This window comes from Centruroides sculpturatus, unplaced genomic scaffold (assembly GCF_000671375.1).
Source record: "Centruroides sculpturatus isolate CEXI.00-Female unplaced genomic scaffold, Cexi_2.0 scaffold29, whole genome shotgun sequence".
NCBI lineage: Eukaryota > Metazoa > Arthropoda > Arachnida > Scorpiones > Buthidae > Centruroides > Centruroides sculpturatus.
Genome location: NW_019384296.1, coordinates 1,241,666 through 1,259,329, shown reverse-complemented (window position 1 = coordinate 1,259,329; position 17,664 = coordinate 1,241,666).

Below are 17,664 nucleotides of genomic sequence, written 5' to 3'. Positions count from 1 at the left end.
AAAACTAAAATTCGAAAGTTTTTACTTAAAAAAAATCAAAAAATTGTCNTATATTTAAAAAAACAACAAGTTTGACCAGTAGCGTCACTTAAAATAAAAATAAAAATACTAAATAAAAGTGAATTAGTTTTAAAGAGCAAGGACTACTTCAGCAACTTGATTGTCAACTTACTTGATCACTGATTCAGACATCAACAAATGTCTGATAAGAGCAAGATAGGTATTTGGTATCTTCGAAACAATTGCTCGGCCCGGGAATTTAAAATGTCATTCATGAAGAAGTTTATCTGAACCATAGCTACAGCGATTTATAGGAATTTTTTTTTTCCTTAAAGGTTTCACTAGTCTCTAAGGATACTTCTTTATAACTCTTGCTGACTAAATGTGATGAGGGGTATTGCTATGAGACTCCATGCGCATCAATCAAGACACTTCTAAAGAAAACTTTTTCTTTATACAAGTGTTATCGGGGTATTTAGGTAAATTTTGGATTTGNTTATACTTTTCCTTAAAATTTTATGTAATAAAGTACATATATATATATATATATATAAAATAACACGTTATACTTAACCAAAATTTAATTCTTTTAAAATAAATAAATTTAACTTTTTAATGATAAACTAGCAAGTTTTCGAGACGTGGAAACTTTTCTGAAAACCATTAAACACCTTTAAAGTTTTCTATCCATGATACGTGACAAAGAACTATTTACCGAAAGATGAAACTCTTCGTGTCACGCTGAGCAACACGTTTTTCGCGTGACGTGATATTTCTCAAACCAAAGAGATAATGAAGCCGAAAATAAAAGTAAGTGATCTATATACCACATCAGGAAATATGTAGGAAAAAAAAATATATATATATATATACTCTTAAAACTAAACGGTATCATTATTGGTAGAATAGACCACCTACTAAAATACCAAGATTTTTATTGCTTTAGCGTATAGAATTGAAAACTCCATAAAATAAAAACGTTTTATTTTTATTTCTCTAAATGTTTCCTGTCACTTAAAAATGTAAAAACCATTATCAAGTAACTACAGTTGAAATTTTAGCATTAAATAATAGAAATAAACAACTAAAACTTAATTTATATATAAATATTTTTAAGTCTTCATTATCATTTTTTTTATCTTGAACGGTAAAATCTATGAACAAAGATCACTAATGGGAACATTAAAATTTTTTTGAATTTTTCTTCTAAAAATTCATGGAGAAAACAAAAACAAATGGCCACTGTNTATTAACAGTTTTATTTCATTACTAATTTTTTTTTTTAAATAAAATTTTAGCACCTTTTAAAATTTAATATTTATGAACAATTTTTAATTGCTGTGTTATGGTGTAATGTCAAACTCTGGTTTTTACACTAGAACAAATTTACAAGTTACGTTTATATTTACCATAATTCTATAATTTACAATGTGTATTTCGTATTTTTTTTATCACCCCTCTTCGCTTAATACATAAAACTCGAACACTGAGATGATAATTGAATTCTAAAATGTGTAGAACGATTTAATTTTGAAAGGTAAATTTATAAACTATTTCACCCTTAAAATTTTCTAAATTTTTGTTATTCTTTTACTAGATATTGTTATTTCCTTGTTAGATATTTCGATTATATCATTGTTTTGAATGTCGCTTCTTCATCAGTACGATTTTTCTTGTACTTTATTTCTTATAAATTTTCAATGCTAACATTATATTAAACGAGATACATTTAAAATTTTTATTTTTATTATTTACTATAACTTTAAAAGCATTTTAAATATTTATTTACAACTTTTATAAGTTATTTATTATATTTATAAACCGTAATAAACATAATGTCCGACATAATGTACTTGAATAAAATATTTGTGAATCCTGTTACGACAATTGAACAATATTTACTTTAGAAGATTGATTTGTATTAAAGATTTTAAAATTTACTTCCGCATACAACTTTTAAAATAAAATAAATAAATAAAAATACTTTAACAAATTTTTCAGTTAAAATAATTCTCTTGGTGAGAGTTTTAAAAATTTAAGAAGAATTTTCGAATCAATTCGCTTATAAATTTTAATGAAATTAAGCTCAGATATTTATCGAATTGTTATTCGATAAAAATTTAAAACTTAGTGATTAGAAAATAAACCTAAAAGAATATTAAGACGTGTGTTTTATCCGTAAATTTCGAATTCTCAGGATATTTTTTTTCATTAATATTCTTACGTAGACGTAATTGTAAGGCCATTGATAAGTTTCGAGTGCATAAGAGTAGTATATTATTAAACTTCGAATACCATTATACAATCAATTATTAAAATAATTTGAAATATCTCAATAAAATCTAAAGTATAATCTTATATAAATAATACATTAATCAGATCTTCAACTTTTAGTTTTTTCTGACGCTACTTATTGTTTCATTCCAAAAAAAAAAAATCCGAGTGAGTTTCTTTGAAACGAATAGAAGAATATATTCTACTTTCTTCACAACGTATATTATTCAAACACAAAAAATAAATAGATTACTCCTTAAAAAATTAATGGATTTATATGAGCATGAATGAGTAATCCTTAAAAATAAAGCTTAGTCTGAATGGAAAAAGAAAAAAAGAATGATCTTTTAAAATAAATAGATTCAATGTTTATGAGAAACTAAATGAACCTAAAAATAAATGGATAAATTCTCATATATTTTTTAAAGAAATAACCTGAGATATGAAAAAATAAATGATGACAATATATCTAAAAATTAAATTTTGAAATGATAAGAATAAATTCATAAATAGATATGATTCACATTGACTGCAGAAGTAATGTATAAAGATAAAATATGATATAATAAATCTCATAATAAATCTATATAGATCTAAATGCCATAATCAAAATAAGACCAGTAAATCTTGGAAATGATAAAATAATAAACAAGCGATTACTTCGAGTTTAGTTGCGCTTCAGATATAATTTATTCAGTGGTTAGAAAATCTCAGAAAAATATTATATAAGCTTATCTATATATAAATATAAATCTCAGTAATATTTCCATTGAACGTTTAGGGAATGTCATAAATGACATTTGCTTTGCTTTTGCAATTTGGAAACATACATTGTAACTCATTGTACTGTATATTAAGTCGTGTGTAGCAGAATAAACGTTCCTTTATAGTTCATTTCCAGTAGAACAGACGTATCCTTTCGACTATGAACAGCATTGCTCATTGGTAGCGACATTTACGATGCGACTTTCCCAGAGCAACAGCTGCATTCTAACTCTCTGCACTATCTCATCGCATATAGAATTTGTGTGTGTAGACATTGTGGAAAAGGGGTCCTGGGTTATGAGCCGTTACCATGGCGGTATTTTCCTATGGACAGTTATCGTTTCTGTTATGGCACAGCTGGTACTTGTGACGGAAACATGAAAAACTATATTATTGACAATCACTGAGCTGCACGGTCAAAATGTAAACTGAAAAATGGTAAAAATGCTTAACATTCACTCCAGCCATTCTTGGACTTCCAGACATTTATTCTGTCTTTTTGCTTTTAATATAAATTACAATTTGTGTAACGGTTGAAGAAAAAGTGACAAGCTGAACAAAATTTATTCACTTTTCTAAAAGAAATAAAATTACTTTTTTCCAAATAAATTTTACTTTGTATTCTTATTTTCTTCTTCTTTCACTCTTGTTTGTTTATTCCCATTCTTTTTCCAATATTGTTTGGTTATTTCTGTTTGGTTCTAACATTTGAAAGATGACTTTTAATATAGAGAGAAGCGATAAAGAAACTACAATAATATTCCTGTATCTGGGTTAGAAAAATAATACAAAACGACTCAGTCATTTATAATGTTTAAAAAATAATTTCTCTTATTAGAAATGAATTTTAGAAAATGTAATTTGTTAAATATAACAAAATCAAATTTTGAGTAAAGTCAGACCCGCTTCTATTAAAAATGATTAGTATCTGGATTTTGTCTCCGTTTTGAGGGATCGATATGTTGGAAACAGATGCCCAATCGAGATCAAATTTTGTCTGAATGTCAACAACGGTCCAATAAAGCTTTTCAGCTTACAGTGAAAGGGCGCCATAATATTGATTCAATCCGTCCGTCACTGTATCTCCTGGGCATCGTAACTTTCTTACAGAAATCCATCAGTCACGGGTTTTGCGGGAAAGCCATTAGTATATAAAAAAAACTTTATGTGTACTGTATACATTCATGTCTATGTATCAATAATGTGCATGTAATAAGTAAGCTGAATTGTATATTCTTATGCACATTCAATTTACACTCGTACAGTGCGCGCACATGCCTATATTCATGTGCATATGTAGCAACACTGTCTACTGATATTTAAATATGAAATTAATTTTTTAATGTTTAGAAATATTTCGAACCTATTCTTAATCTACTTTATAAGCATGTAAAATTATTTAATAAAAATAAAATAAATTCTTTAGAAAATATATTTGATATAGATGACACGCGTATAAGCGCATCAATATTTTCTTTCTTGAAAACAGCACATAAAATCACATTCTATGAAACCAGAGATAGGTCTGAATTACTTTTATATATAAAAAGAAAAAAAAACTGCAGCAACCGAATATCTCTAATAGAAGCAAGACAGGAGCAAAATACGGTATTTATTTTCCGGGACAATTTTCAGGGAATTTTCAAGGGATTTTTACCAAAAGAAAGACGAGAGCATTCTCACTGAAACAAAGCAGAACACTTTAANAAAACAAAAAAAAAAATACTTTTAAAAAATTAATAAATAAAAAAAAATAGTAACAATAAAAGAAAATCTAGTTACAAATATAATTTAATTGCTTCATCATTGTTTAAGGTATCTCTCATACAAAAATGATTTTAATAAGTAAAAATTTTTATGAAAGAAAATTATGTAAGGTAATAGGATTCATTCTAGAAAAATTATAATCTCAACTAGTTTCAATTACATTTATTATTTCACATAATTAAGTTATAGAGAAGACACAATAGGCAATTTTAAAACTTTTTCAGTTTGAATAGATTCAGGCGGTTAACATAGTGTAATTACTATTTACAAATGAAGCAAACTGTATACGAAATTCAAAAAATGGAGCGTTGAAAATTTCACAAAGTCATTTTCTATCATTCTCTTCTCTTGTTATTTCTTTCATTTTATTTTTATTATTATTATCATTTTTTTTCCTCCTTGCAAACAAATAGCGAATCCGGTCACATGACCGGCCAAATGAGTCCAGGTCACATGATGGACCACACGCCGCGCTATTGCTAGAGCATCCACACGATCCTAAATATCCAAAAATAAATGATTGACAGGTTTATTTTATTTTTTTTTATTGTTATTATAATCGAAGCTGAAATTATAATAATGCGAATAATTTATAATTCTTACTTATTAATTATAGGGGGTGTCTTAAATATAGGTTTAAAAAAAAGGGGGGAGAAAAAAATGTGTATTATTGTATTAATCTGTATGCAGTTTTACTTATATGATTTACAACGTGGAGTTTTATATCGATTAAAACGAGTTTTCTCTTCTTGTTTTTCTTTTTAATTCTTCCACTTTTTTCCTCTTTAAGTGTAGACTTTAGAAAATACATAAAGTAGCTTCTGAAGTATAGTAACACAAAGAATTTTAAGTGGTTTAGCTTCATGAAAAACGAAGATAAAGATAAAATTTTCGTTTTAAAATTGACACACCTGCAACAACTACGGCGGTCTTGCCTCATTCTATCGTCTACTTAATTAGAGTTTTTATCGAGTTACCTTAGATAAGGAGAAGAAATGAGTCGTAGAAATTCGATTCTAAAGATTTTGATGGACAGCTATCGAACCTTTATGTAAATTATGCCTCAAGGTAAATGGGTGATCACAAAATCAAGGCAATAATCAACTTTAATCTGTAGAAAAACTATCTTTAATACGATAATAATACAATTACTCAATCTAGACAGAACTGTTAATTGTCCCTATTTTAGTTTTATAGTTTTGGGTAGATATTGATATATTTTTTTACTATGCTTTCATCATACTTTGAAGCTAATTACGTTATTTTAGTGACGTTTAAAGAGTTTTATTTGCGGCTAAATTTTTTTCCTTTTCTAATTAATTGTTTTTCCATAATGGATAATTCTATATACCCCATCGTTTCCTTTTTTTTAATCTTTGCTTATTTACAATTCAAATTCAGTGTTGCAGAGACATTTATAGGTAAGAATTAATGTAGTGTTTTTTTAAATAGATAAGAAAATATACCTATTTATTGGTATTGAAACTATTTATTTTCAAGTGTAAAGTAAGTGAGAATATTTGAACAATTTCTTGTCATGGCTCCTTGGGGAACTTATCTGTTTTTTGAGCATGTAAACCCCAAATAGACAGCATATCGAGAAATTCCCACAGCTATTTTGATGCTGAAATTGGACTTGGACTATACTGTCGTTAATCTACAGTAAAACGACACTTTTATGGTCTCTTCAAAACTTCACCCATCTGCTAGAGGTTTGTTTTCTATCAGTTTATTCCATTTCGATTTTTTCCTTTTTTCTTCAGATTAGAGATTTTCAGAAATGAGACTCCATACTGTCTTCGTTTGCTTCGAGAATAGATAAAAAAAACTAAAGATAATCTGAAAGAAATAAAAAAAAATACGTTAGAATATAAAATATTTTGTTGTTCTTGTAAATGATATAAAAATAATATTATTGTTTAAATTAAAAGAAAAAAAAAAAAGAAAAGAAAGAAAGAAAATACAATAAACTGCAACCGTTTAACGGGAAATAGACAGAAATATTTAAATTTAAAATTAACCAATCAGTTTAAAATATAAAAATTTATCAATTTCAACAACCAATAGTAACTTGTGTGAAAAAAAAATGTAAGAATTATAAATAATTTTAAAAGAAAAATATGTTTATTTATTTATTTATTGAATAAATTTTCATGTCAGCTGACAGCGGTACTACAAACACTTCTTTAATGTACCGCTTCTCATCATCTAGACAAGTAGGGCCTATTGCAAATTTTAAAAAGTTTTTCTATCCTGTAATTAATAAGACAAATTTGTTCTGATTTATTTTTACATAAAAACAAGATTATAAATGATATAGGTAACACTTCACTTGTTATCTGTAAAATTTTTTCAAAAATCTCATTTTTCTTCATTTTTATATACTTTTACGCTTAAATACTTTGATAATAATAAGTAAATTTTTATTTATACGCTTTCTTTATTAGGAACATTCATTATAATGCTATAAAAAAATATATAACTTATATGTATACATTCATAATGAAGCGCATTAAAAATATGATATCTATCAGCAAAAACAGGCATTGAAATATGATGTTCATTAGTAGAGCATGCATTAAAATGCGATGTTCATTAGCAAAATATGCATTAAACATGATGTTTCGTCGGTAAATTGTGTGTTAAAGCATTTTTTTTTTTACCATGCGAAATTTTCCTTAAATATGCCATTTAAAAATAAAATAATTTTCACGATTTATGTATAATTCTAAATAAAATACCGTATTCAAATTAAAAGTGAAGAATTTGCTGAATTAAAATGAATGAATAAATAAAAGTACTGATTATTTTTAGCAAAGTTCATCAAAAAGTTATTATTATTTTTTTTTATCGAGAACACAGAATTTAATAGCAAAGAATTATTTAACGTTTACATTGCGTGTTGAAAATCTTCCTCTTTTGGAGGGCTCGGATGTGCTTGAAGGAGAAGGTCAAACTGCTCTGACCCCGGGTTGACATGAAGGAGGAAAGGAAGCGAGTGATGGATGTATCCACACCATGAGAACGCGTGTAAGGGTGGATACCATGACAGAATGTTAGTGCATGCTTAAAAAAAAGGCTGTTATTTGATTTGTAAATTAAAGACTTTTAATCTAATCTTCCGAACTAAAGAGTCGAGCAAATCCTTCAAAGAATGGCTGGCTGTTTACAGGCGGCACGCTCCACCATTCTTCTTCCTTTCAGTGACGATTCAGCAAAGAAGACAGATCTAAATGTTGCTTTCTTTCAGTCGAGACATCGATAAAATCAAAACATCAAGATTCTGATCAGGTTGAAGAGTCGGAAGATTGAAACAGGAGGGCTGAACCTCGTCAATTGAATTGGTCAACGATTTCTTTCAATCTACTCAAGTAAAAACTCTATAGCGGTTCACGTAAATATTTTGTCACTACAAAGAACTTAGATCTTCTGGAAGATTTAATACCACTCCTGCTGATTGTTGATGTTACTAAAGTTAAAGTGAGTAATCTATCTCTTATTAAACTTTTATCATGATCTATAGGATTATTATTATAATGCTTATATCTATAATTTCTGCTTATAGTTGCGTACAAACACGCAACAATTAGCTACATGCTCTAATGATAAGGCATTGAATGCAAAATGTACTTTCAAGAAAGTATAACATGACTTCCTGTTTTGGAAATTTAGATCTTCATTCCCATCACGTTTCTTATGTTCTCACAGCTCTACATATTAAGCTGCTTGTATGAATTTTTTAAAATTTAAGTCAAGTTTTTAAGTGATTATATCGCGTAGATTATTTTATTACATTGAATTCATCTTTAAATATGGGCGGTTTGACCTGTAATTAATATAATGAAACTTTATGATGTCATTCTGTGTTAAAATGTTGTTTCAATGTCCTAAGTTTGTATAAATGACATTGCATAATTACGCAATTAATTAAGCTTTGTACGCCTTTAAAGAGTTCGACACAAAACTTTTTTCCTCTTTCTCATGTAAATGCATTATTTTTATAAATAAAATTTAATCAGATAAGACTTTCTTATTTTTTTTATATATTCTCTTTTNGTTTGTTTAGATTCCATTTATTTTCTTTTTTTTAAATTTATATTTTATCTTAAATTTTTTAATCTTTTTATTTTGTTTAATTTAAATATTTTCTGATTTCTGATATGATTTTATAATGTCTTTTGTTATTTTAACTTATTAAATTTTCAAACAAAAAAAAAATAAAAATTTAGATCTAGAAAGATTATAAATATATAAAAATAGAGGGAGGGAGAAATGAATTTAATTTTTTTTCTAATGTAAATTAAAATTTACCAGCCGAATCTTATAATAAGTAGAAAATTCATTCTTTCTTCTGATGAAAACTAAATTTTCTTTGACTTCCAGCAAACAATAGAAAACAAAGATGATCTAATATTAGACTCATTGAAATCAGCTGAAGTTTAATTAGATAATTGCATCAAAGCAACTTGAAAATTATCAAATAATTTTCGGTAAATTTAATTTTGAAAATTTACTAGAAAATTGTATATATACTACTTTATTATTTGTAATTTAAATGATTAAATTCATCAAAATTAATAAATCATACCTTTAATAGAATAGTTTAAATCGATTTAAACTGCCTATAAAATTTAAATTTTTTTTATTATATATATATATATATATATAAGTTCCAATATCTTTAATCTTTATGAAATGAAGAAAAATAAAAAAAGTATATATAAAACTTTTAAAACATGATCGTTATATGAATTTTAAAATTAAGATTTTATTAAGAAGAGTACATGAAGATTCTTATATATTTGATATAGTTTTTCTTTTATCTTTTTAATATACGATAGTTTCTTTCTTTTTTTTTTTACTTTTTTTCAAGCACAATTACATCTTTATAATATTATAAAAAAATTGCATAACCTGAGATGTGAAATCGTCTTATTACAAACCTTCACCTTTGCTTATTGCCTAAAGCCAACCATCTGTCTCAGAAACCATCTACAATATTTTTTTCCTCGTATGATATCCCGAAATAGTACCAAAAACTTAATAACTTTTTTTTTAACTTCAGCTTTCGCTCCCTTTCGACAATCCCAGAGAAGAAAAAAAAACACAATGGAGAAAATTTCATATCTCAGTTTCGGCATTATGAACAGAAGGATAAAAGATGTATTAATTAATAAATTAATAATTATTNTTTCTTATCTTACTACTTTTGTATAAAACTAAACTAAATGGAATATATATTTAATTTTCTAATTAAACTTTTGTAAACTGTAAAGTTTTGTTTAGATTTTATAAGATGAAAATGGTACTTTAAAACTGTTTATGTATCTATGAATAAGCTTCGGTTAGCCAGTATTAATTAACCAAATATTCCTCAGAATGGTTTCCTTTAATGTTATTTTAAATGCATAATTAAATGTTGAAGATAATTGAATACGATTTTTTAAAAAAAATTGAATTAAATTTTATTCTCGTTGAAGAATAAAAGAAAAGAATGACGTGTAAAAATTTATTATTTAAAAAAAAGGAAATAATGAGAATTAGAAAAATAGTAACAACAAAAAGATAAAAAACAAGTTAAATTAGCAAGAACAAGTTAAAAATAATAAAAAACAGTAGTTTAAATGTAAAATATATATAAAAACAGCTAATTCTGAATGGACAAAATAATTGTAAAGAAAAATAAAAAAATAATAATAAAATATAAATACGAGAAAATTAATATCCAATTCTTTAACAAAAAACCTTAACAATAAATTATATTTATTATTAAATATTTAAAAAATACACCTTTATTTACAGGTAATTACATAACATTTACGCTATAACAATATAACAATAAAATAATTGAATTTTTCCTCGTCTTTTCTTTTGACAAGTTAAATTTATATAATATTGCAATTAATCAACAAAGTCATATTTAATTTTTCTATAATTGAGATTTTTCGTAGTATTTAATAAATTAGAATTTACTATCAAATGTAAAAAAAAATGGATAATTTACACTGGTTGAAAACCAGTATTCTCAGAACTAAAAAACGAGAACATGTTAACCACTATGCTAATCTGTAATTAAGAACATCATTCGTATATTCAACCTATAAGGTCATGCCCAAGGGAAAAATTCTTACTATATTATTAATAAGTTCTGTAGTCTAAATTTTTTTTTCTCTGCAATTATTATTACTAAATATTCGGAAATTTTTGAAGTGTTTCACTTGATAGCATTTCCCTGTAGGCCACACACGTTTAGCAAACATTAATGTGCAGTAATGAGATACACAGTAAGGTCAAAGCGGGTCCTATAGAGCACTCGGAAAAATATGACGATTGGTTTAATGGAAGGGTACAATTTTCATACCTCCCGCATTGTGCCTTTATTTAACTTTACAATGTATCATTATGTACTTTTTTTTTTATTTGGCTCTTTTTTTTTTATCCTAAAAATTTCCAGAAAATGTTTACGTCGTACAAACCGTTTAATTCGATTTTTTCCTTAGGATATAATTAATATTAAACATACATTTTTTTTAACTTTGAACTCTGAAAAATATCAGAAAAAATTTCATGTTTTACACATCAACCATAAATATAATTATCATTTATCTCTACAAAGTGATAAAATATAAGCAAGAAGAGACTGTTCATCTTCTAGATTTTTATATTTATTTTCGGATATTATCCTTTTGTTTTATGTTATCTGGTTTAAAGAAACATTTTCTTCAAATGGAACGATAACTTTTATTACCTCACTCTCACAATATAATACATTTTTCTTAAAGTTCTTCCATACATTAATAATAGTTCAACCATGTGTGCAGATGATGGGCGTCAATACTTTACGGATCAACGTACAATTTCCAAACTTCTCTTTTTTTTTCCTCAAGTATTTGTTATTGAAATAACCGAATGTCAATATTTGTCTCTCGTATTTTTATTATCTTTAACACTTTTTTAAGTTGTTACATTCGAATATGGTTTTTTTTTTTCCTCCTTCTAGAATGATTTTGCAACATTTGTAAATACTTTTATTTATTTATTTTTTTTATTAATTCTTTAAAACCGTTTTTATTGATTGTTTATATGTTTACATTTATTTATACTTCCAAGAAATGTGATGTATATTTTATTTAATGTATTATATACTGTTTATTCTTAGAAAGAGGTTTTTAAGAAATTATTTTATAGGATATAGGTATTCAAAAAAACTTTTATTTATTTAAATATTTTTTGGAAAAAAGATAATATTTTACACATTACACTTAAATTTTATATTTTTATCATTTTCTAACAGTTAGTCTGCATTTAATAGTTTATTATATATATTATAGCCTTAGCTAAGAGTTTTCTTTCATCACATACAAAAATAATATTCTATCTTTCTAGAAATATCTCTTTATATTTTTAAACAAAATTTTAATATTTTAATAGCTTCATGATCCATAAATCTACAGCAAATATATATATAATTTCTAGAAAATATCAAATAAAAATATTTTATTGTTGTCTGATTGCTTTAAATATTTTAAATTATTATAAAACTATTATTTATTTATTTAAAATTTAACAATATATTCTCAACATATCATTAATAGGGAGTTAAATTTGCATATAAGTCGCAATCGTATAGCTTAATTTCATATTAATTAATACCTAAACGTGTAAGGAAACTGCAATTTATTCAAATAAGTACATATATTTTTAAACTTCTTACACACGGAAGCTAACTTGTAGTTTAATAAATCTTATAAATCATACAGTGAATCAATGGGAAACTTATATATATTATAAGATTACTATTAAGTTTCTTCAAGATTTTTCTGTAGCCTGTTACTTGCATTTTAGTATTAATAATTCACTTGAATTATATTCGTAGATCATAACAATTACTAGAAATTACGAGATATTATTTTAAATTTCTCAAGTAAATGCAACTTGTGTGATGTACTGTACACTCTAAAAACAATATTTAGAAAACAAATAAGAGTTGAATAATTGAATATATTATTCGCATGTCGTAATTTGATTGCCTTTATGAGAAAATGACAATAAAAGGAAGAACAAAGTAGACAAAGCAAACGGAAGCAAATGTAATTGAAGACAAATCCTAGGAATATCCAACATAATCGATTCAGATCCAATTAAAGTTCACAGAGTTACATTCTAAGTAATCAAGTGTTAGGAGAAAATAGCTTTACTGGCAGAAACGGAAAGGAAATTTAGAAACAAAATTTTGGACTTCTAATTAAAGATAAAGCAGCCCAACTGGAAACTACAACCATTCCTTCATCAGTCTATTAAGACTTAAATCAATTCAATCAAATTTTGTTAGGAACCTGTTTTATCGACCAAAAATTCCACTTTTGAATAAAGGTCAAGAAAAATACTTTTAAAACTATTTTAAATACTTTACTCAGTACAACAAATACATTTTCTTTAGCAATAAAAATTGGTATTTTAATTCTTAAAAGGAATTTAAAAAACAAAAGAAAAATAATTAGCTCTAAACATTTTTTAAATGAGTTTAAAATTCTTTTAAAGGACAGATATCGATTATTTTATTTTATTTTTCAATAAATTAAATCGAATTTTTTTTCCTCCTTTCTTAAGACGAGATTCAAAGAAGTTCATAATTTATGAACTTCTTTGAATTTCGTCTTTAAAAAAAAAACTTCGATTTTTTAAAAGCTTTAAAAGGTACAAAATAAAATTAAGTAAATAAAGAAACTTTTAAGAATGTTATTAATTTAAGACAGTAAACCTTTCAAAACATAAGTGATAAATTTTCCAATATTAATGCTCACGACAAATAAACTTATCAGAATCCTTTTAATATTAATGGTTTGTTTTTAATATATTTTTTTTTAAATTTTTTTTCCTAAAGCGTTAATAGCTTAGTAAAATGAAGTAATAAATAAAGTGGAAAAGTCTTTATCTTCATAAAGAAGGACCACCATAAATATGAAAAAAAAAATTACAAAACGGCCAAACAATCATTCCATTGTTATGTCACTCCCCAAAGGATATATCCAAACAAGAGAATGAACACAAATTAATTATCCACGTCCCTACAAAGTAAAATAGGGATGGGTAGTAGGCCACCTACTGATAGATCCGGCAGTCGTGTGGGGGAGTCATCTACACAAAAGATAGCAAAGTAGGCCGTTTTCAATACATTCATAGAATAGCAATATGTAGAAGTCTTTATAACTTCCGAACGAGAGGTCATAGGTCGCTTCTAGCTGGCGAATTCTGACCTTACCTTTTCTTGAATAAACAGGAATTGTTGTGTGAGAGTTGCGTGTACATATTTTATCTCGGTTATTACATATCTCATAAACCGGTTAGAAGAAAATAAAGTTACTTATTGTACATTTATGAAGAAAACAGAATCTTTGAAGGGTTTAACGCATAAATAATCCGCTCGGCCATTTTAAGATTTTTAAGTAGTTTGCATTTGTTTAATTTTCGTCTATTTAATGATGATTTAATTTAATTTTAAGTCTGTCTCCAGTAATTAATGTCTTGATAATTTTGTTAGGGTGATATCTGCCGTACGGAAGAGTCTGAAAACTCAAACTGATTAGCAATAGTTAATGAGCTTTTAGGTATCACTCAATACAATATATATTTTATATAATTTGTACATTATTTAAACTGATTTAATAAAAGTATTCGAAGTCTGTAACGATCATGAATGAGTCAGCCATCGAAATCATTCAAGGATTAGATAATAACCATTTAATTTAAATGATGGTTGTACAATTATAAATGATATTTTTACACTTAAAAATACTGAAATAATTAAGTTTCTAAAATAAACCATTTGTAATTCATGTAATAATTATTTATAAATTATAATAAATAAACAAAACTTTATACAGTTAATAATTCAGTTTAATTGCCTAATAATAATTTGCATCTGAAATTGTCACTAAAACGAGTGTGGCGCTAAACTGAGAACCGTAAACAATAAGTCTACGTATGAATTGGCGATAACAATGTAAAATTTTGTACAATAAAACCTCGATTTAACGGATTAATTCGGATACGTTAAATGCGAAGTACGTTATTAAATCGAGGTTTATTAAACGAAGGTTTTACTGTATTTAGTAATTTATAGATACTAAATGATTCTATACGTAATGCTTTTATAGAGAAGATCCCTTTACGAAAATGGCGAGAGTAAAGAAAGCGCTAAATCGAGGTTTGATTGTATACAGTATAATTCGTACATTTTTGAATAATTTAATAAAGAAAACTTTTCATTTATTTTAATTAATATTGAATTATTTATTATCTTAATTTATAAATATTAAAAACTACAAATTGTATAAATTTAAATATTCTAAGAATAAGATTAAACAAAATCTTTGAATGAATATATCCCATTTCTAATTAAAATTGCTTTGTTGTTTTGTTTAATCTATAAATTATTTGTTTATCTCGTAAACAACAAGAGTTATTGTTTGTTTGATAAATAATGTATACGTTGAAAACAATATACAAATGAAATATTTAAGATAAGAAAAAAAAGAAAATTTTCATATACAATAAACACAGTTATATGATAGAACTTTTTTAGGTTTAAGCAAGCTATGCTTATAAGCAATAGAAATAAGAAATTGATACAACCAAAATATAATATTGGAAGGATCTATCTCTTGAATATATGCTATAGGGAATAAATAAATAAATAAATAAAAACGAATTAAGTAGAAAGATCCAACAAAAAAGTAATTACGAGGAGAAGTGATTCGTGATAAAGTGCATAGGATGCTACCGTTTATTACTGTATATCTTATTACAAGTTTCATTGCAACTTACAGTAAGAAGTAATAATGTTTTCTATTGATACTTTTGATGTTAAGAGTAGGTTAAATAGTAATATACGTCTATCACGTTGAAATGGAATTTTTGAAGAGTGAAGTACAGAATAGAAAATTACATTAAATGGCTTTCAGTTTTAAAAAAAAAAATGAACGACGACAAGATGAACCAAGAGAAAATATAGTAAAAAAAATCTATAATTAGCCTTATCTATACATTNTTTTTTTTATTAATATTAAATATATATAGGCCTATATAATAAAGAATAAATTATATACAAGTTAATTTTTTTTTTGTAAAAAATATACAATTCTGTTCTTCTATAAGGAGTTTATACCTTCTTATAAGGAGTTTTTAATGGATTAAATTTGAAAAATAATACTTTTTGATACTATTTTTACGTTGATCTAAATTTTTGAACTAAATTAAGAATCTTTGGTTTTTACGAAAGGAAAAAAAAAGATTATACAATAAAAATTCTTTTACATAAAAAATGTTTACATTAGCTAAAAATAATTCTTTAGCTGGAATAAGACCGGGTTTTATTGTAAATCCATTCAGAGAAAGTAAAGCTAAAGAAAGATTATATAGAGCAGGTTAAATAATACCTTACTTGACAGAAACGTTCAATCAAATTGTAACTAATCAAGAATAGCTTCTAGATACTAAAATAGGCTTTCTATTCTCTTTAAAACTTTTTAATTCTCGTTGATATCCGTTAAAATCCTTTTTAAGTCATCAGATGCAATATTAATGCATCACTGTCAGAATGATTCTTCTCAATTTTGTACTTTCGATACATAAATTTTATTTGTGATTTTAATATCTTATAATCTTTCTATAAGAAACCATTATAAAATATTTTATTAAAAAAAAATATATATATATATATACTTTGTGATGTAACCCGAGTTTTCAGGTAAATCAAGTGTTAGGAATAAGTCATTTCTTATGAAAATTTTTAGAGTAAAGTATTAAATTTCCATTTTATAGTGCAAATTTTTGTCTATTTTAATGTAAGGATTATAGAATTTCAAAGTAAGGAAAAGTTTGATGTTATTCACTATTAATTTACAATGTCTGAAGGTGTGTGTACTCGTGATAAAGAAGATCATTTATTCTAATAATATTAAAATATAGTATATACTATTTTAAGTAATATTTTACTTGGAAATTAAATTTTAATATTTAAAATAATTAAAGAAAATTGATATGGTGGAAGTAATTATAATTTCAACGCTATTTTCTTAGACATTCAATCGTAGTCAATCAAAACGACTAAATCACTCATCGAGACTTCAGTAATATAATTATTATTCTTTAAACTAAAGAAGGAGCAACTCTATCATCTGATGCCGCTAGTAATATCTAGAAGAAGCAGAGTAGGTAATGGAAGTTGACAGAGAACCTGCTAACTCAGCAGAACTAACGACAACAACTATCGAACGATACACTAATAATAAGAGGACGAAGATATTTAGAAAGGCAGAGGAAGAGAAAAAAATTAAGAATAAAAGTAAAAATGATGATCAAATGTTTACCAAGAAATCCTTCAGACTAAAAATATGATTGAAAAGTAAATGCAGAACGTGTACTAGTAAAATTTGACGGGATTGACCACGTTAAAAAAGCCTTACACGTCTTTCTAGCTGCAGTGCAGCATCAGGAATCTCAGTTATCCATTGTGCTACATTAGAGTGAAGTGCCCGCACTTTTTCCTGAGATTCACAGCTCTGTCGAATACCAATAATTCTTTTGACTCTGCCTGCCATCCATAAATAGCAGAAAGGAACAAATAATGAAAGTCGTGGTTAAAATTTTACTACGTACGAATGGCTTTATTTTGAAACTCGCACAACTGATAAACACTTTTAACCCTTCGAATAAAATATAAAGTATAGTAAAAGTCGCCTTCTTCTAAAAAAGTCAATTTATGCCTCTGCAGACTTTACTTTCTTTTTCTTTTTCTTTTCTTTTTTTTATATGACGAATAAAATTATTTTAAAATTCTATAAGGTCTATCCTTTA